The 25,822-nt window shown below is 63.7% G+C and overlaps 1 long non-coding RNA gene across 1 annotated transcript in view; it reads right to left on the bottom strand.

Annotated features, from left to right (window-relative positions):
* Positions 1-298: 298 nt before the first annotated feature.
* Positions 299-25,822, bottom strand: part of LOC115938083 (uncharacterized) — a 69,954-nt gene continuing 44,430 nt past the window's right edge. The window contains exons 3-5 of the long non-coding RNA XR_014145967.1: positions 20,036-24,205; positions 3,318-19,937; positions 299-2,234 (exon numbers count right to left, since the gene is read on the bottom strand). This is a non-coding gene — a long non-coding RNA (uncharacterized LOC115938083). The remainder of the gene's footprint in view (positions 2,235-3,317; positions 19,938-20,035; positions 24,206-25,822) is intronic.

Below are 25,822 nucleotides of genomic sequence, written 5' to 3'. Positions count from 1 at the left end.
CCTGTGCCTGGAGCTGCCGACTGGGGTCCACACCACCTGCAAGGAGCTCTATGGGGGTGTCTCCACAGGATGAGGGCTGATGACACGTCTGGGGCCTGGAGTCCAGGACTGCACCCACGGGAAGGGCCCACGGGCCTCTGCGCCTGGGCAAGTGTGGTGACCCCCAGAGCCCGGACACGGCTCCCCAGCCGCGCCCCACACTCCGCACGGCAGATGCGCCCCAACACCACCATCCACGTGCACACACCCTCCATCACCTGGTCCCGGGGCTTTTGGAGCAACAGGGCAGGACTCCAGGTACACGTCAGAACAGCTTTTATTGAAGTCGAGGTGCGCGCGCCGCGGCCTCCCCCACCCCGGCCCATGGCTCGGGGCCCCCGGAGTCGCCTGCTGGGCGTGGGGCGGCCCTCCCGTGGGGACGTGTCGCTGGGCTCCTCAGGGAAGGCAGTAGGTTGTATAGTTATCTTCCGAGGGGGCAACATCACTGCCCTGAAACCACACAACCTACTACCTCACCCCGCCGGTGCCCGGGGGTGCGGGAGGGTCCGCTGTCCCGCCACTGCCCCACGCCCCGGCCCGGCCCCTGCCTGGTGGTGGGTGGCCACGGGAGCCAAGCTGGGAGGCCGGGCAGGCGCGGGGCAGGAGGAACAATGCAGGCAGCACAGCCCGTCCACCTGCACGTCGTGGGTGGGGGGAGCTCGTGTCCCCGGGGGGCCGCAGAGCGCCACTCGAGCCCCCCTCACTTCCCGCCTGGAATGGTGAGCGGCGAGGGGGGGGGCAGCCTCAGCCCCTCTCCAGCGGAGGGGCCATCGCTGACCGGAGGCCTGACGCTGAGCTGGGCGGGCCGGTGAGGACGCCGGGGGGCGTGCTGAGGTTCCCCGGGGGTCTCCCTGGGGGCCTGTCCTGCCACCCCAGCCTCGTCCTCTGGGCCCATGCCGCTCCCCCTGGTGCCCACTGCCGGCCACAGGGATGGAGCTGCGGACACAGTCCGGACGCAGGGGGCAGGAGGGCGGGGAGGGGAGGCAGGCGGCAAAAACTGCGCCACCGGCCCCCGGCTCTCCGTGCAGTGCAGGGGGACGGAAGGGTCAACTGCGAGCCGTCCCCTGCTCCGGATGCTTCACACAGTATCGTCTCCAATCCTCATTTGTCCCCATTTCACAGATGAGGAAAATGAAGCCCAGAGAGGTCAAAGCACCTGCCCAAGATCACACAGCAAGTGGAAGGTAGGCCTGCAGACCTACTGCCTGGCAGCCCCCACCCCACCCCAGCAAGGCTGCTGCCCGTCCCCAGCCTGCCCCTGTCCCCTCCCCAGCCAGGGTCCTGGACGCTGTCCATCGGCGATATTACAGCCACTTCAGGAAAGACAGTAGATTGTATAGTTAACCCATAGCAGGGCAGAGCCCCAAACTATACAACCTACTACCTCACCCCAAAGGGCCGTCAGTCGTGGCGCAGGGACAGACTCCGTGGCTTCCAGAGGCGCCTCCTGGAGGCGGGCCAGGGTGCTGCGGGGAATGGGGGCCGGGGGCTGGGGACGGGCCGGCCAGGCGCTAAGAGCTTGGGGATCCCGGCAGACGGGTGGGCAGGGCCCCCGGGACTACAGACGCCCCAGAGCACCACGCAGAGGGGGAACACAGAAAACCACCAACCCGAGGGAAAGAGAGAGGGGGGAAAGAGACGGAGGGAGGGAGGGGACAGGAGTGGCCATAATGTTCCCAAGGGACATCTGCATGGTGACACTGGGAGGAAGGCCGTCATTTGTTGGAACGCACGTCACACAGGTGCTGCAAGCGACCCCCCCTCGGCCGCCCACCCTCCCCCTCTCCGCTGCCCCAAGACACCTGCTCCCTCCACCCACTGGACAGGCGGGGACGCCCTCCCCATGGGCTCTGGTCAGTCTGGTCTTGCCGTGCAGGGTGACCCGAGCTGTCCCCCCCTCGGGAGAGGCCCCAGGATGCTGTTCTTCCTTTCAGACAAGGAAGCTGGCTCCCCTGGGGAGGGCAGCTGGGGCAGAGCTGGAGGCCCTGGAGGGCTCTGCACTCCGTGCCCGAGGGCACAGTCAGCCTGGATCAGCGTCACCACGGCCACCGCCTTCCTGGGGGCCCCTGAGGCGAGTGCTACGGTCAACCCATCTTAGACGTGAGCACACCGGGGCGCGGAGAGGTAACATCGCCTTCGCAGGGTCACACGGCCGACAGGTGGCAGGGCGGAGGTTAGAACATCCTGCTTTCCGCCTGGGGAATGGTACGAGCGCTCTGAGCTCTCCAACCCCCAGACCGCCTTCTACACCCTCCCCTCCCGCAGGCAGGCTGCCTCCTCTGGGCAGGCCTCAGGCTGGGCTGGGCTGTGCGGTCCTCACATTCCTCGTGAAGCTGAGAGCACTGACCCCGCTCCGCAGTGAGCAAATAGGCTGAGATTAGTGGGCTGGAGGGGGGGGGGGTCCCTGGCCCCCTGCCGGGCTTGGGGGGGTTGCTCTTGGGCTCTGCTGGGCTTGGCCTTGCCCTGGCCTGCAGAGGGAGGTCCCACGCGCAGCCCCATATGCAGGGGCAGCTACCACTCCTTGGACGGGGCCTGGGCGTCCTGGAGGCCACCCGACCCTGTGGGGTGACTGGCTGTCGTGAGCCTCCTGTTGCTGGGGAGAAAAGAGGCTAAGGACCTGGCTCCCGGCCCAGGGCCCCCCCTGAATGTCTCAGAGGACTCTGGGGGAGGGGCCCTAAGCACGGCCCCTGGGCTTTAGACTTAGCCGCTGAGACCCCAATGCCCTCAGGCTGTAGGGAACCCCTGATGGTGACTGCTGGCCCCCTGCAGGCCAAGGGCGACACGAGGCAGGGGAGCCCAGCAGGCAGACCTGGCTGCAAAACCAGGCTGGTCTCCTCGCTTGCGTCCCTGGGCACATCTTACGTCCTTGTGGGCCTGGACGTCCTCACGGAGACGTGGGGTCAGTGCGGGAGCTGCCCCTCGGGGCGTCTGGGTAGCACCAGGCCACCCTTAGCCGGAGCTGGAATCCACGTGTGTGGGACTACGCAGACTCCGACACCCCCTGCCGTCCCCTAGGCCCGGGCTTTAGCTCCTGAGCCTGCAGGGCTAACCCCAGGAGGGTTCTGGTTCCAGCCCCAGCCGGGAGGCAGAGACTGCACACTGGGCCAGCCCATGCGCTGGGACCCCAGGGGCGGGGCGACAAAGGGAGACACACATCCTGGTCCACCCTGGCTGTCCCCACAAGCACCCCCTCCCGCGGCCTCCAGCCCGGCCTGGGAGAAGCCCACATGACTTGGTTTCCTCCATTTGGCCTTTGTTCCTGCTCAGGCTGGACCCACCTTGCGGCATCTCGGGTGGATGACAGGTGGCCTGGGTGCATTAGGGCTGCATTCGAGGCTGGTTCCCGGCTGGGCAGAGAGAAGGGGCTGCCTCCAGGACTGCTGGCCCCAAAGGGCCCTTGAGGCAAGGTGAGCCCAAGGGCAGCAGGTGCACCGGGCGAAGAGCCCCAGGGACAGGCGAGTCCTTGTGGTGCCGAGCGGGACTGGGCTGAGCGCTCCTCTTCCATCCAGACTCCCTGCAACAGACCACGGCTCCTTCAGGCCACGTCCGGGCACGGGGGAGGCCAGAGAGAACCGTGAAAGGTGACGGGGTCACGAGGGCAGCATGGGCACCGTGGGCCTCAGCTGAGGGAGTATGCTGCAGAGCCACAGGAAGAGGAGCGGTGCGGCTGCCGGGGGGCAGGTACTCCCTGGGCAAAGGTGTGGCGGCGGGACCACTAGATCCCCATCTAAGGGCCCCCACGCCTGATGGCAGGACCTGGAGGTGCACGGGAGGGACACAGCTCTGACCACGTCCCTCCTCGAGCGAGGACAGCAGGAGGGGGAGCAGGGGTGCCGGAGGCCATCCTGCGAGGCACCCGGGTGCGCGCACACACGGAGGCTGGGGCGGCAGGCCTGTGTCCTGTGGGATGACAGGGCGAGAGCTCCCACAGGCTCAGGCTGGGCCGGCCAGCGCGGGGCGGGCGGAGGGGGGGCCCTGCGGGGTGAAGCCCACCCAGGCCCAGAGCCCTGCCCCAACACGCACGTGCTGTGAGGAAGGCCCACCACGGACAGAAGCTTCTTGACCTGTTCGGGATTCAGGAAAAGAGTAACAGGCGTCAGGTTTGGGAGAGAGGCAGCCACGCCAGAGCTCGGACCACTGCTCCGGGCCTCCTCCCCGGACGCCCCCTGCCAGCCCGTGCATCCGCATCCCTGAGCAGCCTCTCGCCAGGGACACACTCCCTGCAACGGCCCGGAGAGGGGCCTCTGTGGCCACCCTGAGCTGGACAATTCTGGCTCAAAGACCACTGAGACCCAGGCCTTATCTCTGAATGGTCAGAGCTACTGACATTCCTGGGCTGGGTGGCGAGCGCCATGTCAGGCTCACACAGACGCCCTGGGGCCTGAAGTCAGTGGGACCCAAGAGGGAGGAGCTGAGGTCCCCGCTTTACAGAGGAGGCTCTGGCCAGGCTGAGGCTCCTGCCCCGTGGCAGGCGAGGCCTGGGATCCTCCCAAGAGCAGACACCCTGAGGAAGGGGCTCCCGAGACCCGCCCTGAGGCCTCAGCCAGGGCTTGCTTGACGGCTCACCATCCCACCTGGCTCTGGCCCATTCCAGCCGGGTGACCGGGCAGGACTGGCATGAGGGAGGGGAGCACACAGATATGAGGACACAGATATGAGACAAGCACACGGCCGGACCGCCGACCACCTGGAGGGCACGGAAGCTGAGCCCAAGAGGCTGCCCTCAGAGCCAGATCCCCCAGGCCCGCAGCTCTGCTTCTTCCCACCCAGTCCCTGCCCAGCCCCGGCTCCCCTAGGCCAGCCTCCCGGAGCAGAAAAATGCCCAGTGCAGGCCGCCTCTGACCCTCCCCGGCCCATCTGTCTTTGTTTGTCCTCTGCTGGGGCGCCCGCCCCCAGCTGTTCTAGCTGCGTGCCCACGAGGGCCCTGTCTCCTGTCCGTGTGGGCCTCTCCGGAAGCCGAGAGAGGCCCCCCAGGGGAATCCCAGCTCTGCCCCAGCTCTGGGGCCAGCTGTCCTCTCGGGGGCCCCAGGCCTCCTGTCTGGAAGAGCCAGCCCTGTGGCAGGTGGCGGGGCAGGGGGGAGAGGTGCCCGGCAGCCGTGATGGCATTCTCCTCTCCCGAGATCTGCTGGGCCTCCCTGCCCCACAGTCCCAGGGGTCACCATGGGCCTCGGCCTGGGGGGACGGCCGGACTCCTGAGACAGACCAGAGGGACCCTTCCCAGTCGGCCCGGATGAGGCCTGGCAGCGGGGGCCGGCAACGCACCATGAAAGGGGCTCCCCGAGCAGGGCTGCTGGGCAGTGAGCAATCGGCGGTCGCCCCACCAGCCGCCAGCTGCCAGCACCAGCCCACCCGGTCCCGCGGCGTCTGCCTGCGGGCAGGGTGCTGGGCAGGGCCGGGTGGGAGGAGCCAGGCCAGCCAGGGACAGGTGTGTGGGAGGCCTTCGTGGGCAGGTGGCCCTTTCAGGGCTGGGCGGATGTCTGGAGCGAGTGAGGCAGACAGACAGTGTCACCCCGCAGTCACCTCGGGCTTGGCTCGGGGCCACCGAGAGCCGGGAACCCCCCCATGGCCACCCGCCCCCCCGCGCCGCCCCGATTAGGTTTCTCCCCATAAAGCGGCCAGTGTTTCTGCTCGGCAAGCCGTGCCAACAATGGAGTCTGGGAAAAAGACGCGGGGGTGGCATCCGGGGGCCCGGGCGGGGGTGGGTCTCCCTGCAAACACGGCCCATCGAGTTAAGGAGATGGCAGTCTGATCGACCTGGGCCGGGGCAGGGGGCCGTGTGCCCACCATGGCCGGGAATTGGGGAGGCCGGCCAGACCCGCACCTCGGCCACGCCACTTCTGGGACACCAAACTCAGCATTCAAGGCAAATATTTTAAAGTAAAATTCTTAAAAATGAATGCAAAAACGTCCATGATATACAAACATCCACCCTGCAGACAGAGCGGACCCGGCTTACTGACTTCTCCTTTTGCCTCAGGCTCTGGCAGCCCAGGGAGTGCACGGCCCAGGGGCCTCACCGCCCCCAACAGCACACCCTGGAGACGGAGCGGCAAAACCGGGTCTGGAATCCAAATTTCCCTGACGCTAGGCTCTTTCCACAGCCCCGCGTCCCTCTGGGCGGCACAAGCCTCGCAGGCGGGGAAGAGGCACCTCCAGACAGGAGCCCCCGCCCCAGCCCCATGGGTCTGCACAGACCCCAGCCCTCCTTCAGTCTCCGGGCGCCGGAGCGTTCTCTTGTTCGCACCCTCCCTGTCCGGCAGCCCCCGCCCCCCATAACGGGCACCTCAGAAGCCTGCGTCCTGCTCCAGCTCCCTGCCTTCCTGTGCCCAGAGACCTGCAGGCGGACACGGTGCAGGCAGCCGGCACTCAGCGGAGGCTGGACGGTCAACGCCACGGACGTGGGAGTTTGGAGGCCCACAAAAGTAACATTTGGCAGCCCTTGGGAAGCCAGGGGGCAGGCGCTGGGCAAGGGGGGGGCTGGCCAGCTCTGCAGACACACTGCATCCACAGGGACCACTGGCACGGGGAGGAGGGGCCAGCTGGCTCTGAGGTCCACCAGGTCGTGGTTCTGAGCCCCGCTCCGGCTCCAGGCAGTGATGAGCCTTGGGCAAGTCAGCACCTCTGACCTCAGCTGCCCGCTCTGGCTAGTGGGACAAGGATGCCAGGGCCTTCCGGAAGAAGGTCAAGGGGCCTCTGTGCCCGGAGAGAGGGTGTCAGTGGGGAGAGCGGGTCTTCACCACTCCAGGGTTTGCTTGGACTCCAAAGGCAGAAGCAAGGACGCAGAGCCCTCTCTGATCCTGTGGGTGTCTCCAGGCGGTGTTAGTCATTAGGCAACAGTGTTAACCTCAAAGGCGCACATTTGTCTGAAAGGTTCTCCGTTCAACCTACAGTCTGGGTCACAAGGTGAGGAGCAGGAGTAAGGGAGGGGACCAGATGCACACCTATCATTAAAAATGCCCAGCACGAAAGCCCACCCCGCGGCAGCCCCAGCTAGGACAGTCCCCTCCGAGACAGTCATTCTGCTGTGGGGCTCTGTGTCCCCCAAGAGGTACTGGGTCTGGCTTGGCGCGTGGCCACCATCCTGTCCCACAGGCTTTCCCCAGAGGAAGCCAGGGCATGAGTAAACCTCACTTCATGGTGACGGAATGTTCTCTCTGGGAACCGCAAGGAGAGAGCTTCTGGGAAGGGCCTTGGGGCAGCGTCCAGCAACCCTCCCAGCCTGAAGGGCTTGGCTGGGCCACAGGTGTCTGGGGAAGGCCTCATGCAGCTCCCGAGGCCCTACCCTGCCACACACGCGCTGTATCTGGGTGTCTGTCCCTTGACAGTGCGGGACTGACCCTCAGCCACACAGAGAACACAGGTCGGGCCGGGCCCCCAGGTCGGCCTGGCATTACTCCAACGCTGCCTGAGAAACAGCGTCAGCCCCTTTAAAATGCACTCGCCTCAAATACCACGCCCCGCTTCTGTACAAGGACATTTCCATGCAGTTCCTCTAGGAGGTACGCTGCCCTTTGAGGGCCTCATGGCTGGACACTGCGGGCAGGCGCTGATGCCTGGCAGGCTGGCTGCTCCCTTCCACCTGCCGAGGCCGGTGTGGCACAGTGGCCCACAGCGAACGGCCCAGCGCTGGCTCCAGAGACATTGGCGTCTCCTCCATGTGGCTCCCCAGGCCCCACGGCCGAGAATCCCCGGATGCCGAGCAGCCTGCTTCTTGCGTGACCGTGTCCCCCCGTAATGTGCTACCCCTGATCCGCTGCGCACTGTCCGAGCCGTGGGCTTGTTAACGCTGAGCACAGAGCAAGAGGCACAGAAGGAGGCCCCCGACGCCCGGTTGCTCCCAGCTCCGGAAAGATGCTCTTCAGGGTAGCCAAGATCTAGGGGATGTGGGTCCCACAGAAGACAGGACCGTGTAGGGCCTGGGCTGGGCCAGAATGGGCTCAGCCCAGCTTTGTGCGATGAAGAATCTCAGCTGGCTCAGGCGCCATGGGAAGCCCGGCTGCAGAGCGGCACCCTAGTCTTTCGGCACGGACCTCACCTCCTCCAGGAAGCCCCCTGTCCCAGCTTCCTGAGGACAGCCAGGACCTGCGTCCAGACCGGAAACCTGACCGACCACCAGGAGCCCAGGGCCCAGCCCAAGGCCCGGCCAGGGAGCTCAGAGGCTCCCCAGGCAGGTGAGGGTGTGGGATGGTGAGTGGAGAGCTGAGCGTGCTGCTCCTCTCCCCAGCGTGGCCTAGAAAAGACCTGGCCCTGTCATGGCGAGTCTGGGGAGCCCACCCCCACCCACTCGGGCAAGCGTCATTTCTAGAACCGTCCATGCCGGCCCTGTGGCTGCCAAGGACTCCCTCCAGGAGCATGGCTTTAATTATAGCTCTTCTGGGCTCTGCTTCGCAGCATCTCCGTCTGCTCGTCAGGGAAGTCTGGGGGGCGGCGAGGGGGCCGACCAGGCTGGGTGAAGGGCCGGGGTTCCCGGACGGCCTTGCCAAGACGTGAGCTGGTGCCAAGCCCAGGGCAGCCGCGGCCAAGGCCGGGCTGGGGCGGGGGCTGGTGCTGGGCTCCGTCCAGGCCACTCGGGGCAGGCAGGCGGGCAGTGGTCTCCCTCCCTCCTCCCCTGCCGGGCCACCCGCTCGCCTGCCTGCCTCACACACAAAATGGCGGAGGGCTGCAGCGGCCATTTTGTGCAGCCCCAGGAAGACAAAGGCAGCCGGCCGCTGGGGGCAGGAAGGAGGAATGTCCACTCTGGAAGCGTGGCCGCCTGTCCTGTGTGGAGGCCCAGGAGGGCCTGGCCAGAGAGAGGGGGGCAGGCGGTGCCCTCTCTGGAAACTTCTTCCTCCTGCCCGGGCCCCTGGCCTCCCTGAGCTGCCAGAGGTGCCCTCACCCCTTCGAGGGGCTCTGGGTGGTCCTGGGGACGAGCCCTTGCCCGGGGCAGTGGCAAGGATGCCCTCCCGCCTTACAGAGGGGCCGGCCCAGCTCGAGGCGGTGACATGGAGAGGCAGGGGTGAACATACAGGCTCCTGGCCTCCCAGGCCCGGGCTCCTTCTGGACGAAAATCCTCCTCTGCCCCCGACCCTCAAAGGCTGGTCTTTGCTTGCCTGGCGCAGGGTGGCCTCTGACCAGATGGCCCGAGGGCTGCCCTGCATTCCAGGGACATCCCGGCCCACCCCACCCGGGGTCCAGGCTGGCAGCTTCACCCTGCCCACTGCCGGCGGGTACAGGGACAGGCCATGCCAGGGCAGCACAGGGCAACACCAGCAAGACCAGCTCCGTGGATGCGTGGCCGCATCCCCCCCCCACGAGCTCCTGCAGCACCTGCCTCATGGGGGCCCCAAGCCGGCCACAGCTCACACCCCGAGGCTCCCGAGCTGCGTCTGTCTGGTGACAGCCCACCCCCTTGTTTGTGGCCCTCTGGGGGCACACGGAGCTGCCCCGGCAAATACCTGCTGGACCGAGAGCCTCTCTGGAGCAGAGCCTGCTAGGCAGCGGGTACACCCCAAGAGCTCGCATCTTTCTGACTCTGCCCTGCCCGTGGGGTCTCCCTATCTTTACCAGGTCTCACGCAGAACCCCAAACGTATGGCAGAGACAAGCAGGACTACTCTGGGGGCCACGGGGCCAGCCCCAGGCCCCCCTCCCTGTCGGCGCAGAGTGAAAACCTAAGACTAGCAGACCGAGGCCCAGGGGCTCGCCGTGCCGTGGCTCTGACTGAGGCCGGCGGGGGGCCCTCAAAGGGCACTGGGACGGGGAGACGTGGCTGACGCAGCGGGGCAGAGCCCGGGCCCTGCGCTCTGATGGGGACGGGCTGATCCAGAGCCAGGGGCCGGGCCTGGGTCAAGAACCAGGGGAGAGGGATTGGGAGGGAAGCCCCATGCCTCTCCTACAGGGGGGTGCTGCCCGCAACCCGGGGTGTGGAGGGCAGGTGCCAAGGTCCCTGTTGCTTGTGCGACCACAGTTGTCCTGACAACCTGCCGAGCGTGAACAAGGTGCTGTCTTCACGGAGGACACGGAGGACCTCTCCCGAGAGCCCCCATTCAAATCCCCATTTGCCCAATGTTGCTGCCAACGGGTGCGCCCCCACTGGGCACATGTGCCCCGTCGGAAACGGGGCAAACGCCAATGCCCCACACCGGCCACACGCCAGGCACCAACCTGAGCCCGTCGCAGCGAGTGCCCCCGTCCGCCCCCATTACAGCCTGATCCGCAGACGAGGAAGGAGCACAGAGAGGCTAAGGTACTTGCCCACACTCACACAGCCAAGACAGGCGTCCCCCTCCTCCCCTGTGTTTTAGGCACGAGTGAACAGAAACCCACAGACGTCTCCATTTACCGAGCCAAGTCACGCCGCTGCTAAGGAGGACCAGACCCCTCTGTACTAGGCGACCCCAGGAAGCCCCATGTCTGAGACACTCACTTTCTCTTCCGCAAGGTGACAACAGAGGTGTTCTGGCTTCCCAGTCCTCCAAGGCCGGCCAGGCTCGGTGGGTATGGTGTTCTTGGAGAAGAGCAGCTCAGACGCAGCCGTGCTGGGGCAGGGACCTCCGGCTGCTGAGCAGAGTGCGAGCCTGTGTTTTCCCACCACAGCTGGCCTGTTGGCCTTCCGGCTCCATAACAACTGGGCAACAAGGCCTCCAACCAGGGGGATGTCTGAGGCCAAGCACCCCACCGAGCCCAGACCGCGGAGCCCGGAGAGCAGCCCCGGGCATTCCCAGCTGCACTGGGTCTGGGAGCCGCTTGCTTTCACTCCAGAGGGAAGAACCCTCTAGCTCACCCTGGGCACCACTGCACGGAGGGCCTGAGCTGGAGGCCCTGTCCCCAGCCTCCTGCCCGCAACCCGGGGAGACTGTCTCTTAGGATCCCGTAGCCTGATCCCTCAGCGAGGCCACACGGCCCTGGAATCCAGAAGCGGTTCTACGTCTAAGCCGGCTGGGGCCAGGCCCCTGCTCTGCTGCTGCTGGTTGCTTGGTGGTCTCTGGGGCTGGCCCCTGGACCTCCCCGAGCCTCTACCTCCCACGGCACCCACCCAGCAGGGCTGTCAGCAACAGCAATGGCTCTTATGGGAGGGGCGTCCAGCTCAGGGCCTGGCACAGTAACGGGACCCGAATCGAAAGTGGCTTTGTCCGATGCAGCTCACAGGGCAGGCTTTCCTTGCAACCCGTCCCCAGAGGGTTTTCTCGTCACATCTCTCCTCACGCTTCAGGGTTAACCACCCCCAGCCAGAGCGCTGCTCAGAACCGAGAAGTAAGCACTGAAGGAAGCCCGTCATTCTGCATTTTGTCAATATTTGTACTGGGACCAGAAGATCAAATGCGAGGTATTTTTAAGGCCCTAATTTCTATCTGGGTAAACAAAGGCTATCTGGACATTTAGCATTAGAATAAATTTCTGCGCCTCCTCGGCCGTGGGCACCAGACACGGGCCGGCCCTGGAGCAGGCAGAGTGGTTCCTCAGCATGGTTCTCCCTGCGGTGTCAGGCCCGTCCGCACCAACTTCTGAAGAACAGGGCAGCCCGTCTGTCCGCAGGAACCCAGGGTGCTGGGGCAGGGCAGGGCCAAGTCCCTTCAGGGAACAAGCCAGCGCTGGGTGCTGAGCAGAGAGGTGCGTGGCTCCTGCCCGTACTGGGTGTGGGGGAGGCACCAGGGGCTCAGTGCGGGGGAAGGCACTAGAGACGGAGGGAGCCTCCCGTGCCCAGACTTCTCCCCATCCTGGGCCAAGTCTGGGCAGACTTCAGGGAGAACAATACCGAGTCAGTTCAAAAACAAATCCCACCAACCGAGTCACTGTCCCCCATAAACCTTTGGCACCTCCCCGCTCAGCATCCTAAAGGCAGCTCTTGGACCACAGGTGAGGCCAGAGTTGAGCTCTTCCCAGCCCCCAGCCTCCACTTCTAGCAGAACAGAATGGAGATGATGAGCCCCACCTTGCTGGTAGTCCTGGGGCTGCAGGAGGGCGTGTGCGCACGCAAGAGGGGAGGCCCTCCCCTCTGGCCCTGAACATGTCCTCACCCCTGCCCCGACGGCTGTATGGTCATCCTGGTGACTCCTCAGGCTCAGGATGAGCATAGAATAAGCACCGACTGCCTGCATTGGCCTGCGTGCATTCCGTCCACTGCACAGTATGGGGGAATATGGGTCCTGCCCTGAGAGAGCCCACTCCCCCAGGCCTGTCCTTCTCCACCCAGGTCATTCCCCACATGTCCTGGGTCTCAGCCGCTGTGCATGGGCCCCACCACCCTGGCCCAGGAGCCCTTCTGGCCTCCCAGGTGGGCTGGCCCTGCCTCCTTGGACCTCCGCCTGTGTTCCTGGGGACCCACCCTTGTGGCTCCCTGCATGTGTCTGTCAGGGCTTGGGGTCGCAGGACCCAGGTACACGTTCTGGTGCCCGAGCCTGCATGAGGAACGTACCTCCGAGGGCGTGGGTTTCATGGGGACCCCGGAGGCTACCACAGCTGCCAGTGGGACGCTGGGGGATTTCACAGTGGATGCCCAGGAAAGCACCTGGACTAGATGGCCTTGGGCAGAGCCCAGCAGGCCCTGGGGACATCTGGGACCAGCTGCACCCTCAGGCCCCGTTTCCCCAGCGACAGCTCCCCACAGCTTCCCGTCGCTCTGCTCTGTGTCTCCTCTCTCCCCGTGCCCTGCCCTGCTTTCTCTCTGCCTCCACTCTGTTCGTCCCCTTCCTCTGTTATCCCCCCTCCAGGTCCCCCTTCCCCTCTGCCCCATGTCCTCTGGGGGCCTCCCCCTCTCCCCACCCATGTTCCACCCCACCACGGGCACCGGCTGGCGCATGCTCTGCGCGCAGACACAAAAGCCCTGGGGGCGGTGTCTGCAGAGTCTTGCGGGCAAGCTGGACCTGTAAACACACAGGCCCCAGATGGCAGAGGGTTCCTGAGCCCAGACACAACAGCCTGGGGTCCTCTCCACATGGACCTGGGAGGCAGGCCTGCCCCTGGCCATGGCAACAGCGGGGGAGGGGGGTGGCGCCTGTCTGGCCCACACGGCCCCGCGGACTCCCCAGGAGGCCAGACTCAGCCAAGTGGGCCCTACAGCCTGCCCTGTGGGCCGGCTCTCAGGGGAGGAGCAGGGTGTGGGCAAGGAGTGTTCTGGGCATGACCGGCTCCCGCCAGGGCCACAGGGTGGCTGGGCTAGGGAGCGGCGGGCCGAGGACCTTCTCACCTGCTGAGCCCCTGAGCTCTGCCCACTCCACAGACACTTCGGACCATCCCCAGCAGCTGGCCCAAGCCCTCCCACCACGGACCCCCGAGACAGATGGCTCCTTGCAGAAGGAGCTTCACTCAACTTCTGTGCGGAAGGGAGCCAGAAAGATGGGCCCGAGTCCAGCTTCCTGGGGCAAGAGACCTGGGCAAGCCCCTGACTTCTGGCAGACCTTGGTCCCTCGGGCACAGAAAGAGGCCAGTGGCAGGTCAGGGCTGAGGCAGGAGCAGACCCAGCTGAGCCCGCCCAGCTCCTCAGTCCTCCACAAGCCATGTGTGTGCGTGTGTGTGCGTGTCCCACTTCAGACAGGCCCAGACCAGGGTGGTACCTGGGGGGAGGGGGGAGCCCTGACTTTCAAGGTTCAAAACGCGGCACTGACCTGAGGGAGGCAGAGTTGCAGGGGTCACCTGCAGAACGAGGAGGCAGGAAGAAGGCGTGAGTCCTGGAAGGAGAGAGATGCTGTGTAAGTCTCGGGAAGGAGAGCCCAGGTACGCAGGTGTGCGGGCCCCGACCCGCATCTGTACCTCCAGCCCCGGCCCCCCTGCCCTGACAGCCTGGGAGGCCACCTCAAGCACCGCAAGGGCCTTGACACTGCCGCATCAGTGTGACTTTGTGTCCCAAACCCTGGGAATGACTCCCCGATCCTCGGGGGCACCCGTCTCCAGGGGGCAGCGGCCGGGGCAGGTACACCTGCAGGTTCGTGACCCCGGGGCCAGAGAGACGCACGTTCAAAATCGGACTCAGCAAGGCCTGACAGCTTGGCCGGGGCCCCTCGCTGCCTCTCTCCACTGGGGTTTGAAGGGTTGGGGAAAATCAGATGACTCAGTGCGGGAAGGGTTCAGCAGGATGAGAGGAACACAGCTGTGCCGAGCGTCAGGGAGTGCCCACCCCCCACCCTCGCCCAGGGCTTCGGGGCGTCCCGTCAGCACTGCCAATGGTATGCCCCGAACGCCACTTCCTGCAAGGGACAGCCTCTCCTCTTTGCTTTGGCCGCGAGGAGGCTCAGAGCTGAATTTACAAGTCATTACCAGCAACCAGAGACTTCTACGTGATGTGGCTTCTTTTAGGCCTACCTTCGATTCTGCCTTTGCCCTAATTTCCTATTTACTTTTATCTTTCTGCATTGTCTGTGTTGCTCTAAGCTTTAATATCAATATAAACATACGTATTTTTTATGTTTACATTTATTTATTTACACAGCAAGACATATAGGTAACATATAACCCCTTAGTTCCCGCTCTGCCCGTATGATCAGTGGCAGCTGCGTGTGTAGGCTTCATCTTTCCAAGTAGTGGGTTAGGACTCATCCCAAGCCAGACACCCCCCCCCCATTTCTTGGCCAGAAGAGGGTCCCTGTTCTGCTCTTATTGGTACCTGGGGGGGGCGGGGAGTACGTAGGAAGAGGTCTGGACGCCCCTTTTGCAAATGAGAAACAGAATCCCAGGGAGAGGCCATGGCCTCCCCAAGACCACACAGCAGTGAAAGCCACGTAGTTGTGGGACCCAGGGGGTTTGATCTGGGTCTTGGGGCTCAGTCCCCTGCCATGGCGTGGCCATTCCCATGAGCCCTCAGGGTAGTGGCTGCTCCCAGGCCGACTTGGGTATGGAGGCGCTGCCCTGGGACACTGACAGAGAGCCTCGGGCTCTGGAACAGAACCAGGCCAGACCTCTGGCAGGCCCCCCACAGCACCTGCCGTGGGCAGGTAGGCTCCCTGTCCTGTGGCTGTGCAAACAGACCCAGACCACCACACAGAGCTGCTCGGATCTGGAGGTCGGGGTGGAGACCTCTCCCCACTTGGCTGTCTCCCCAAGGCTGTGAAACTCACCATGGCCACAGCAGGCCTGGGTTCCTGGGGGGCGGAAGCCCTCCTGTCTGCCTCAGAGATGCTGCCGACAAGGCCCCTGGCCACACCAGGCCCCGCTCTGCCTCGACCTACCGTCTCATCTCGCATATTAGCACCAGCACACATAAAACCTGAAATAACGGGTGTAGGGCTCCAGCGAGGAGAGCAGCGAGAAGAGTGCCAGGGTGGCCCAAACACCTGGAGAGCTGTCTGCTCTCAGTGAAGTATAAAGCACTGTGCTTCTTGGGGGCCCACTGTGTGCAAAGACTTGTGTCCGGTCCCCTGGGCCTCTCACGGAACCCACACGTGCTCTGGGATTCACGGTGCGTCCCCAACACTCCACCAGGAGCCACTCCTGCCCCGGCCTTCTGGATGAGGAGACTGAGGCTCTGAAGAAGCATGTCCAGGAGGGTGGCTCGCAGCTGGGGGGCTGGGCGTGCCCATCACTTGGCACCACGTAGGTAGGTGGCTGTGACTCGGAGCTCGTTCAGCAGAGTCTCTGTGCCAACAACTCAGCCTTCCCAGCCCTCCCTGATTCCATCTGTTTCGAGGAGGCGAATCAGAGTCCTCAGGCCGCAGGGCAGGCCGAGGACTCGGGGAGAGGCAAAGGCCCATGGCAGGCCAGGTAATCCTTGTCCTGCACCTCACTCCTGGTCCTGGAGTGGGACCTCAGCCGCCTGCCAGGGACCAGGCTGAATCCCTCAGGAAGGGTGGGCCTGGCTGCCAGCTGGGGCCTGAGGGGCTGGTGCTGGGCTCTTCTGAAAGACGGGCTCACGTTCCCTTCCTGGCCAGGCCACCCACCTCCCGGGCTGCCTCCCTGCCCTGGCCCAGGGCAAAGACCATCTACCTGGGCTCTGCGGTCCTGGAATGCCTCCCGAAGGCCACGATAGGTCCCGCTTCCTTGGGGGTGCTCTGGGATGAGTCATGTTCTGAAAGACGCAAGGTGACCAAGGAATCAGCTGGGCAGGCCTGGTGGCACATGACCCCGAGAACGGGAGGGGGCTCAGTGTGACCATCCCCTGCCTCTCATTTACCCCACACAACCACCGCAGATGGCAGCCCACAACTCACAGCGGGCAAGGCGCCCAAGTGCCCAGAGGTTACAGACGGCAAGGGAAGCCTTGTCCGACCCCCCGACTCCCAGCCCTGGTCTGGACTCCCACCCCAAACCAAACCCCAACCACTGGCTTCCTTGCGGCCCAGCCATGCATATCTTCCACTCTTGCGGGGATGCCGCCTGAGACAGAGTCTCCCCAGCTCTAGTAGGAGGCTGGGGGTCCCCTGAAATCAGCTCACAGATTCTGGTACTGCCTACCCCCCCAGGGCTGGCAGGTCTGCAGCACAGACCAGCTCCTATGCAGCTGGGGGCACCCTGGCTCAGCACAGCGCCCGGGATGACGGGGAAGTACCCCCGCTCTTGGAACGATGTGTCTATCTGGGACCCAGAAAGTGTAGACCTGACTCTGGTCTTTTCCCAATGAGCCCGTCAGAGGACACCCCAGGACCAACTGAGCAGGAACACTAGGACCTGGGGGGGCCCTGAGAGCACTCGGCCCAGGGTGACTCAGACGGAGGCCAGGCTCTTGCCCCTGCCCCGCCTCCAGCTCAGGCTGGCATCCGGGGTCCAGGCTCCCCCAAAGCAGGGCTGGCTCCCTGTCCGTGAGGACGGAACGGCAGACCCAGGCCCAACTCACCACAGAGAGGAGCCGGGCTGGGCCTCAGCCAGAGCCACTCTGCCTCTGCCCCAGGCTGAGTGTGAGTGGGTGGACAGGATGGCAGGGTTCCAGCTTCCACACCCTCCTCCCCTGCCCTTTCTGAGTATTCCCAGCTTCTGGAACATGCCCACACAAGCTGGGAGGCTCCCACAGGCCCCCCAGTGCAAGAATGAGGCTGCTCTGTCCCCCCAGAAGTGCAACCTTCCCCAGACCCCATCACTGAGCAGGTCCCACCCAGAGCAGGAGCCACTGGGGCCAAGAGTGACCAGTTGCCACTAATTGGCTTGTAGCCCTCCCCCTCAGGCACAGGCCCCTGACAGTGGGGATCATGGGACTCATAAGGCCCTCAGAGGCCGGAGGGGACCTGCTGGTGGGCTTCCCAGGCTGTGCTTGGACTCCCAGCCCTAAAATGTTGGGTGGAACCCCAACACCACCCCTGAAGCTGGGGACCTACAGGAATTTGTGAGCCCGATGCCCTCTGCACGCAGCATGGACTCAGGACCACGAGTCAGCCAACTCTGGGTTCTAATCCTGTTTCCCTATCTCTCCTGGCCTAGAGCCTCTCTTAGCCTTAGTTTCCCTAGCTGCAGGATGGGGCTTCTGGGCCGCAGCACCTCACTGCCCTGTTTTATAGGAGGGGAGCACCCCCGAGATGGGACCGCCCTGAGGCAGCATAGCCCTTGCCTCGCCGGCCAGGATGCCCTCCCTGCCTCTCCTCCCAGCAGGATGGAGCCCCGGCGTGCACCGCTGTTTAAGGACCCCGGGCCCATCTGCCTGCGCCTGTAAGATGGGCAGGTTAGGAAGTCCCTCGAGCTGGGGTATCTCCGATACCCCAACCTGGAGCTGATGAGACAGTGCCCTAGGGCTCGCCTAGGAAAGAACCCCAAAACAGCACAGGGGAGCCAATGGAGCACGCACCCACTCCTCCCTCTGGACCGAGAACACAGCCTGGTTGGGGCTCACAGAGGACCGCTTCCATGGGCAGCACACTGTGGTACCCACAGGCCCGGCAGGCGAGGCCCCCTTTGTGCATAAACAGCCCTGTTCAATATCACTAGTCGATGTCAGCAGAGATCAGGCTTCCGGGGAGCCGGAGGAGGTGAAAACAGGACAAGGCCACCCCGTGCCTGCTCTGGACACAGGGGTGTGGAAATTCTGTCCTGACAGGTGAGCAGAGCTTCAGCTGCGGGAGCAGGCTTGGCTCTGGGATCCTGGCCCAATTTCTGTACGACACAGGAGCCACACGTGGCCGTGGCTGAAAACTCACAAGGACGGCTGCCCAGGGTGGGTGATGTGAAGCCCGGATGCCCCTTCCAACTTCAGAGCAGCACTGACAGAATGCTCTCCCCCGGGACACTCTGCTGCTCCCATATCCTTGCGCCCACTCTCCTGGTGACGGCACAGAACAGCCAGGCTAAGTGTCCACCGGGCACTGGTGCACAGAGGCATTCGCTCTGCCTCGTTCCAGTCGCCGCGTGCTGAGCCACACAACCATCGCGTGGCCTGCCCTCAGAGCCCTTACAGATCCCGTGAGTGCGTCGTCCCCTGTTGGGGCTGCCTGAGCCTCCTGCAGCTGTCCTCCCTCAAGAGGCCAGCCCACATGGTGTGGGGGTGGGAAGGGAGGCCGGGGCCCCTGTCTCAGGGTCACTAATGAACTTGGGCCCCCGAGTCCCAGAGGTCACGAGGCAGGCTGGGGGAAGCACGGGAAGCTGGCCAGACCCACCGCCTCTGCTTGCTGTGCGGCTCCAGGCACAAGACCGCCCTCTCCTGCCTTCCCTCCTGTGATGTGCATCTCATGTGTGCCTGGCCTCCCAGAGCTGTGGTGGGCACTGCCGGTGACAAAAGTCCACGTCCCAAGCGCAGGGCTGGCTCACGATGATGCCTACCACTGCTCTCAGGGCTGGGCCCCCGCTCCCTCTCAGAATCCGTGCCCCACAGTGTGGTCACTTGGACGACAGGGTCAGCCCGGGCCATCTTGGCAGCTTCCCCGCCCCCACCCCCCATGCAGTTCTGTCCTCTGGAAGGCTTTGGCACAATGAGGCTGGTGTTTCAATGGTCAGAACCAACCCTGGGCCCCGGCAGGATGTCTCAGAGCTCAGTCCCCACCTTGCCCAGGCCCACGAGTAGCCTGGTCTCCGCAACATTCCTGTGCCTATCTGCAGGGTAGTCCAGGGGCCACTGAGGTCCCATTTCAGCTCTGGACAAGCCCCTCCACCGGGGCCTCAGGCTCCCAGTCTGTTACACCGGGACGGTGACACCTACCTCCTCAAATTTACACGCAAGGTTAGAGTTGATACCCGCTGCACACGCAGGCCACATGAGGCTCACTGGACTGCACGCCCACTGCCGCCTCCCTGGGGTACTCTGAGGACGTGTAAGAACCCACCCTGGGCCTTTCTCCTGGAGAAATTCCTCCTCTACCTCTTATCTCACCAGGGACTAAGTCTCCGGGGCCTGGGGTCTGAGTGGACATCGTGGGGCAGGAGCTCGGAGCCCTCAGTAGGAACCCTGATGTTGGCCAAGCTTCAGGACCCAGAGCCATGGGAGCATGGATCCCCAGAGCACTCAGCCTGCCTTGTCTAGACTTCTCTTCGGCATTAAACTTGGCCTTCTCCAAGGTCATGTGTGGGAGAAACATCCTACAAACTGGAAAGAGCCAGTTGCTAATGAATCATGCACAGGGCTCACCCTCGATTTATGTGCAGAAATGCCCTGCGGAGGACCGAGGCCTGGCCCTGGGGTCATGCTGTGTCGGACACCCAAGGCCTCAGGTACCCAAGACGGGTCGGGAGGCATCAGCAGTAGGCCGTGAGCTTGTGGGCAGCCACGTCCTCCAGCCAGAGTGCCAGATGCACAAGCCAGGGGTGCATCCCCAGCTCGGCTGCTTCATTTGGGTCAACACGGCCCCAGCAGGGACTCAAGGAGCCGGGACTTGGGGAGCAGCTGACATGATAGGCACAGGCCAGTTCAAATCCCCAAGGACGCAGCATCCAGTGGCAGGGCCACCAGCCCCGGGCAGGAGCCTGGGCTGCAGAGCCCAGGCTGAAGAGAATCTCCTGGGTTGCGTGGCCTTCAGGACCCTGGCCTCTCTGAGCCCCAGTTTTGTATCAAAAAGCAGCCATTCTCTTCATCTAAAACTAATGATGTAATGTATGGGGATTAACGTAAGAATAAAAAAAAAAATTACTCTAAAAAAAAAAAAAAGAAAAGAAGCAGCCATTCTCACCTACTGGACAAAGCTGACATCATGAACACAAAAATGAACACACTCCCACCGGCTTGGCCCGCACACACAGTAGGCGCTCTCGCCAGACAGCGGCCGACGCCATGCAAGTTACCAACTCAGGGCCAGAAAAGCGCGTCACCGGTGGCCAGAGGTGCGTCCGTTCACACACCCGCCTTGAGCCCTACCAGGTCGGGGGGCGTCACAAGGGACGTCCATACCTCTAACAGCAAAGAAACAGGCCCCAGCGCCAGCCTGACAACAGGGCTCCTGGTCTCCATGGACGGACGTCACCTCTAGACATCAGACTCCCAACACCTGGGACGCGAATGGAGACTTCACGGTGGGCCCGGCCCCAAAGTGGCAGCATCACCCCCACCATCGGCCCGGAGGGGCCTCAATGTGCTCCCCACTCTCAGGGGCCCCCTCTGCCCCCCACATCTCCTCTGCTCCTTTTAAAGGGCCCAGACGCGCCCTGGTGACGTGCTGCCCTCAGGGCAACACCCCGCGCCTTCCGCCAACGGCTCTCCTTCTGCGGGGAGAACGTGCAGTGAGGATTTGGGTGGGTCAGGGTCACTCTGGCTGGGTGGCTAGTTTTGTGATTTAAAGGAGTTTCTCCTCCTTCAGCAAGGTCCGGACAAACGGGAAAAGGAGAAAAAGGCAGCCAACAGTCCCGCTCTGCTGAGCCCAGCCCGCGGCAGACTCCCCTCCCAGGTGGGGCTCCCACACGCACCACGGCGGCTGGCCACAGACTTCCGTGGCCCCCACCGGCCGTGTCCGCTGAGCGGCCATGCAATATCCCGTCAGACAGCTTTGTCACAAGTATCTGACCCAGACACCCCACCCCGGACAGCGGCCGGCCGCCTCGTTGCTCTCCTCCGGAGATACATTAGGATGCGCACTTCTGGCTTTATGCATAGCTCTTTCCCCTTTCCCAGGGGAGACCCCGCTCAAAGCCCAGGAGCACTTTCACACACCTGAGGCAGCCGCCCCAAGCTGGTCCCTCGGAACCTTCCGGAGACCCACCAAATGTCGGAGGTGGGGAAATGGAGGCTCAGAGTTGGGGAGGGAGTGGGCCGAGATCACACAGCAGGCCAACGGCAGAGCCGGGGAGGGACCGAGGCCCCTGCCCGCCGGTCAGGTGTGATCGCCCCGAGCACACTTTTCAAAAGGCCTCAGTGGAAGCTGCCTCAGACTTGTCCATCACAAACCCGTGAAGATGAACGACGGGAGAGAAGAGGGGTGTGGTGGGTGCTACAGAGGGGCTGGGCAGCCCACTGCCAGGGGACAGGAAGCAAGAGGGCTTTGGAGTTTGTGAGGACTTGCTGGAGGAGGAGGACCCACATAAGCCACAACATGGTAGCAGGGCCGTGCAGGAAGTTCACGAACGGGAAATGTCTGACCTAAATTAACAGAATGTGCCACTACTCACCAATGACATCGGATGGGCCGAGAGAGTCCACCTTTCACACCCACTGAGCTGAGGGGAAAAGGCCCCAGAGCCTTCCAAGGCACCTCTCACAGCTGGTCTTCCCAACCGAACCCCAGCCCCAAAGCAGCAGCCATGGTTTTCCCGTGGCCTGGAGTTACCTGGCGTCCTCTGTCCGTGGACTGCAGATGCTCAGGGCTCAGGCGTGTCCATCGGGCACTGCCACGCTGTCCCCGATGAGGTGGGCTCACAAGCCCCTCGGGTTAGTCCTAAAAGGGAACATATTGGTGGAGGTAATAAAGTAAGCTCTGTCCCCTTGTTTCTCCGAGCATCGTGGCCAGGTGACGTGGCCAGCCTGGTGGCGCATGCCGCCGCACTGAGTGCAAGGTTCACAGCCTTCCCTTCTTCTGTTTCAGCCTTGGGATTCTGTTTCATTCATTCATGAAATGTTCCCCCAAGAGCCCGCCCTGGGCCAGGCTGGTGATTCTGGCCGGTCCTTCTGGAGATGCTCAGTCTTCCAGGGCAGACACGTGCCGTGAACTGAGCAGTGGGCAGGTGGGAAGCAGGGAGGGCCTCCAGGAGGAGGTGATGCTGGGCTGCAGTCTAGAGAAGTGGGAGGATGGCAACATGCAGGGGGCAGAGCAGGCTGTTGGGAGCCTCTCGAGCCCCAGGAAGGGGAGACTGGACTTCCGCCTGGAGCTGGACGGGAGCCCCACAGGGTGGAGGTCAGGGCAGAGGTTTGCATGGTGGTCACATGTCCCTGGATGGGCGAGACTCGGACATGCTGAGCAGCAGCAGAGCTAGCAGGACTTGGGCACAGTCTGGGTGCGGCAGGGAGGGGGGCCAGTGATGACCCTCAGGTCAGCAGCTGGGGGACAGCCCCCAGGAATTATAGGGGGGCGGGAGGGGACAGCTGTGGTCATAGTGGAGGAAATCCCCTAGCAGGGGCTGCCCACAGTCGGGCCCCAAACGGCGCAGTGTCCAGGCGGCCCACCGCGGCCAGCCACGGCCTCTCTTGCGCCCTGGCCAACGTGGCGAGCCACGTCCTCATTTCGTTTTAGAGCGCACCCCGATCCCAAGCCAGAGAAACGCGCCTCCTTACTTCTGCCTGACGCCATGGCCCCGGCCCCCCCTTCCGTGGCACCAAGAATGAGAAGTGTTGCCTCCACCCTGACCATCAGCATTCTAATGGGCCGGCCAGTCTGGCTGGGGCTCGTCCGTGAAGAATCTGTGCGGGGGGCTCAGCCTCCTGGCTGGCAGCCTGTCAGTGTCCCGCGAAGCTGCCCCAGATAGCAGACGTCAGGGCTCGGCACACAGAGGGGCTCTGTCCCCAGGACACAAAGCAGAGCTCGGGTGCTGGGCGGCGCCCGCTGGCCTCACGGCCTCCCCCACCAGCGGGTCTCTGGGGGCACAGGGGGACCGAGACGGGAGGGGCGGTGGAGACCGGAGGAGCCGGCCTGCCCGCCATAAATCACCACGCCAGGCTTTATAATTATCTGGGCACTTAAGCTCCTCTTTATTCTCTTCCCCCTTTCCCTGGGGAAATTTCCTTCATTTCCTACATTACCCCGGTCTCCCCGCATGTCTAAATCAACCTGGGCCACGTCACCACCTACTCGTCTGAGCCAGCTCCCTCGGCCTACTTTCACTGGGGAGGGTGGGCTGGAAGGCAAGAAGGAGCCATCGCTCAAACCCAAGTTCCTTCCCCGCCCAGGGCAGAAAGCTGAAAATGCCACCGCGCCCGTCCTTTGAGCTGTGGCGGCGAGCATGTCCCCGGTGTCTGGTGTCTGTCGGCTGCCGCTTCCCGCCCCCGGGATCTGTCGGCGAACCCGGGGGGCGGTGGGCTTCCCCGGGGACGCAGGCCCGAGGTTGAGTGGGGTCCCAGATGAAGAAGAGGAAAGGCCACTGCACCGGCTACCCTGGGCTTTTCAGCAGCCGTTCCAGGTGACCTTGACAAACAGCCTTCCCTGGGGCCAGGCTGGGCCAGCGTCACCCCGCCAGAGTCTGGGGCAACCTGGAAGGTGCAGCCTGCTTCGTTCGTGGTGAGGATTCTGCCGTGGGAGCGGTTCTGACGCCACCATCTACCGTTTGTCCAGCCCAACCCCAAATCTCACCTAATTCCCACGTGCCTGCAGGCCTGTTACTCTCCCCATTTCACAGATGAGAACACTGAGGCCCAGGGAGGAAAGCAATCTGCCCGAAGGCCTGCCACTCCCGAGGTTCTGCTCCTTGCATGTAAGCTGGAAAGGGCCCCTGTAGGGCAATGGCAGGGCCCAGCAGAAGGCAGGTCGTGCATGAGCCCTCAAAGGGTCCCCCGTCATCTCCAGTAAAACTCCCACCTCCTCAGAGGTGGAGGGAGGGCAGCACCTCGGCCAGGGCATCAGGCTGGGGCCAGGGGCCGCTGCTGTAGACCAGCCCTGGGCAAGCATTTCAAAGTCAACAAGCCGCAAGGCTCTCCCAGGCCTCCCTCCCAGGGGGATGAGCCAGCCGGGTTTTTTTAAATCTGGATCTCATTTTCTGCCCACATTTCTGACCTCCGGAAGCCTCTTGGGTAGTTTTCCAGAGCCCTCTGGATCCTGTCACGGGCACGTTTCATGCCTCTGCTCACCGAATCACAGCCAGGGCGCTGGGCACCCCACAGATGCCAGGTGGGGCCTGCGGGCACAGCTGCCCGGGCCTTCCCAAGCCCTGGGCCCACGGGCTCCAACTGGCTCTCCGACAGCCATCTCCGGTCAAATTCCAGGACTCCTTCCCTTAAAAAAAAAAAAAAAATCCCTCTTTGAAAACAAACAAAAATCCCAGCACTGTGAACCTGAGAGATTTGGCTTTGCCTCAGCTGCATTTTCTGTTTTGTCCTGTCCTGTTTGGCACGGCAAGCACCTGGAGAAGCCGTGCATCCCTCTCATTCTGCAGATGGGTAAACTGAGGCCCAGACAGAGGAAGGGGCTTACCGAAAGCACCACCCCCCAGTGATTCTATGGCCCAGCCGGAATGGAGCTGGGGGTGCCCCTCAGCAGCTGCTCATTCTGGGGGAGAAAGGCCAGGGTCTGAGTCCACAGTGGGGTTAAGGTAAGAGCAGTCACGGCCCTGGGCCGGCCCCTGGGCTCGGGGCAACGCAGGCCCCTAGGGCCCTCGCTCCACCCAGGTGCTCCCGGTCCCGTGGCCCAGAAGGCTGGTGCGCAGTACATGCAAAAGAAACCTCGGGGCGGGGGAGCCTTGAACTTCGGGGGCAGAGCTCAAGGAAAGCAGGCTGGCTCTAATGGAAACCAGTCAGCGGGCCAAATGCAGCAGGAACCCCCCCCCCCCAGCGGTTTCCATGGGGACGGAGCCCGGGAGGTGGAGCTCTGGCGCGGGCTGCAGCAGCAGATGTGGCCTGTGCAGGGCTGGCGTGGGGCGGTGGGAGGGGCGGCGCTGCGCCTGGCAGCAGGGCCCGGAGACGTGGCAGGCCCCGGGCTGGAGGTAAGAACGAGCCCGGGGCTGTGGGTCCGCCGCCTCTGGGAGGCTTCCTGCATCCCTCAGGCGGGCACTGGGTACTCCTGGCTAACTTTCTGCTCCCCAGCCAGCACCACCAGGCCTGGGGCCGGGCCTCCTAGAGGGCGCCCGTGTTCGCTAAGTGAGGTCCCCAGGCCTGTGAGTGGGGGGCAGACACGACCGCCTGGCACAGCTCTAGCCCTCTAGCAGAGGACCCAGTACTCAACAAGGTCTGCCTGGTCCAGTCACTGGATGGTGCTGTCCGTCTCCTCCTGGACCCCAAGCCAGGGCCTGCCCATAGCAGGCTCCCCAGCCCTTCTGAGAGGTGCCCTCGAGGATCACATGAGCTCTGAGCAACGCTGGGACACGAGCGCCAGAGAGGGAACCCCATGGATGGACAGGGCACGGTTTCTCGAACATGACATGGCCCTGCTCACCTGCAGAGAGCTGCTGTCACATGCAGTTACCCTGGCCTCTACGTGGCACCCCAGCACCTCTGTCCTGCCCTGAGCTGAGGGATCCCCCCTCCAGCTGAGACCCTTGCCTCGGAGCAGACCTCACAGGGGCCGACGACCTCGGGCGCCTGGCCGATCCACCTTGTGCACCTTAGCACAAGGCACGAGCATCTCCACGAGAAAGGGGTCCAGGCCCATCAGATACAACCAGCCCCCACGAGAAGAGCCTGCAAAAAACCCCAGCTCGTCATCCGCTGCAGGCTCCCGGCACAATGGAAGGGTATCAACTGGGCACAGAGCAAAAAGGGCCATTTGAGAACGTCAAAGGCTGCAAAATGGTCTTGTCTGTTCCAGGTTTTTACAGTGTCCCCCAAAGACCGTTATTCCCAGTGCCTGAGTGATAAACTCTGTAGATCACCTGGGCCTTGTGTGTTTCCGTGGGCC

The sequence above is a fragment of the Leptonychotes weddellii genome, chromosome 5 (genome assembly GCF_054177405.1).
Source record: "Leptonychotes weddellii isolate Sample4059 chromosome 5, ASM5417740v2, whole genome shotgun sequence".
Taxonomy (NCBI): domain Eukaryota; kingdom Metazoa; phylum Chordata; class Mammalia; order Carnivora; family Phocidae; genus Leptonychotes; species Leptonychotes weddellii.
The sequence above is the reverse complement of the archived record's forward strand: the minus strand, read 5'-3'. Positions and strand labels throughout refer to the sequence as shown.